Raw genomic sequence first — 2500 nt, forward strand, 5'->3', positions numbered from 1 at the left:
CTGGACTGTTCCGTTCCGCACCGGACCGGACTGGCGGGGCTCGGACGGCCCCGCTGTCCGGCCGCGCTCGCGAGAGGGTAGACTCGGCCTCCTCACCGGAGGGGGGGGGGGGGGGACCGCGGTTGGGGGGGGGAGGGGGGGGCGGGCTGCGCGGCGCCAGGGCGGGAGGGCTGAGCGTCCCAGCCGCTTCGTACGCGGTCCCCCCCGGGCACGTTATCGAGGTTGAAGGGCATGCGATACGGTGGTCGCCCCGTCCCTCTTCTCCCGACCGCAGGGTTCGGCGCTGACGCGTTCTTTCTCTCTGCTGTCTGCTGAGGAGCAGCGACAGAAGCCGAGGGAACGGCAGGAAGCCGGAGCCGGGGGAGGTTGAGGTCGGACGGTGGGTGGGAAAAGGTGGTTCGCCCGGAGGGCGGCAGAGCTGCGCCACGGGCCCCGGCAGCGAGGCGGTCACGGCCCCGCGCCCGTCCCCTTCTTCAGGAAGCGACCGGATGACGGAGGCCGGGAACGGCGGGGCGCTTTGTCCCACGCAGGGGCAGGAGCTGGACGTGACGACCCTCTCGTGGGTGCGGGACGGTGCCCGCGATTCTACGATTCTAGCTTTTGAACCCTCCCGATCCGTGCAGACGCTCTACGAGTCTGCGTCTGGAGCTTTGGGGGTTGCGCGTGTGGGGTGTGGGGTTGGTGGGGTTTTTCTTTCGGCTCGTTTTGGGGTTTGGCTTGGTGGCTTTTTTCCGGCGGGAGGCGGTGGGGTCGGCGTGGTGTCGTCGTCCCCCCCCCGCCCCGCCAAGGCCGCCGCCGCCGCCGCCATCGTTTCAATTTCTTTTAGCTTTTAAGTTTTTTCGTAAAAGATACCGAGGCGCTTATCTGCCCCCCACTGCCCCCCCCCCTCCCCCCCCCGCGCCGGACGGAGGCGTGCTCAACCGCACAGACACACAGACACACAGACACACAGACACACACAGACACAGACACAGACACACAGACACACACACACACACACACACACACACACACACACACACACACACCCGCCCCTGCCCCCTAGACAGACCCGGAGGAGCGCGGTGTCTCCCGCCCTCGCCCTGGCGCCCACCCTCGGCCTCCCCCCGCCCCGCCCCACCCCAGCCGCGCGGCCGTTTCTGCTCCGTCTGGGCCGCGGGAAGCGGCGCAGGGGGTCGGCAACCGCGCGGACCGCGCATGCGCGCTCGCCCCGCTGCCTGGCAACCGGCCCCCTGCCCCCCGCTGGGCGTGGGCGGCGGCTGGCGGCGCGCCCAACGGTCAGTCCGTCAGCCAGCCGGCCGGCCAGCCAGTCAGTCGCGGCGGCGGGAGCAGGGGGCCTGGCGCAGCACGAGCGGCCGAGGGCGTCCTGCCGACGGCCGAGGAGCCCCGCGCGCGGGTAGGCGGGCAGGCAGGCAGGCAGGCCGGGGAGGGCGGGGGGGGGCGGGGGACGGGGACGCGGTGCCTCTTCTCGGAGAAGAGAAGCCCCAGCTCCCCGGGCGGAGGCAAACCCGCTGGCGAAAGGCGGCGGCGGGGGCGGGCGGGGAGGGCGAGGGCGCGACCTGACCCGCGGCGCGCAGCGCTTCGGGTCGGTATCTTTTTCAGCCCGCGGCCGGGGCGGGGAGCGGGGCGAGGGAGCGAGCGAGCGAGCAACGCGGGAGGCGGGAGCACGGGCAGGTGAGGGGGTAGGGCTGCGACAGCGGGGCTTGGAAACCGCAGGCCGCCGTGACGCCCGTGTGCCGACCGGGCACGGAGCCGGCAGGGACGCCCCGGCTTCCCGCGGGGAGGCAAACTCGCTGGCGAAAGGCCGGGTCCGGGCGGGGCGGCGGAGGACGAGGGGGCGGGGGTGGCCGGGCTCGCCGCGGCGGGGTGGGGAGGGCAGTCAGGCGGTTGTTGGGGCCGGGGAAGGCCGCCAACTGTGCTCGGTCCGTGGCCCACCGGCGGGGGGGGGGGTGGGTGTGTGGGTGGGTGGGGGGGTGTGTGTGTGTGTGTGGAAGTCGGTCAAACAGAGCGAAAGCGCAAATTTAAAACAAACGGGAAAAAAAAACCACGGGGGGGAAAAAAAAAAAAAAATCGGAGAAAACCTGTACCTACGTTAAAAAAAAAAAAAATCACCACCACCACTTAAAAGCACCCCCCAAAAAAAAGAAACACCCCACCCCACGCCGGAAAAGCTAACTGAAGACAGGAGAATTAAAAAAAAAAAAAAAAAGGGGGGGGTGCGGGCGGGGTGTGCGTGCGTTTTTTTTCACGGACCGCTCCGGGAGGGGCGGGGGAGGGAGGGGCGGGGGGGTGCCTGCGCGGGGCGGGGCCGGGGAGACACATCGATCGACGGCTTAACGCCCTAATTACGCGCTAGTTAAGCATTCGCGCGGTCATTAATTTTTCAGGGGCTCATCAGTAATCGCTCAATCAGAGGCTTAAACGTCAGATAAATTCCAATAAATTTTAATGAGGGGAAACAGAAAAAGATGATGGGGAAGTCGGAGTAAATCAAGAGATT

This window comes from Caloenas nicobarica, chromosome 25, assembly GCF_036013445.1.
Source record: "Caloenas nicobarica isolate bCalNic1 chromosome 25, bCalNic1.hap1, whole genome shotgun sequence".
Lineage (NCBI taxonomy): Eukaryota > Metazoa > Chordata > Aves > Columbiformes > Columbidae > Caloenas > Caloenas nicobarica.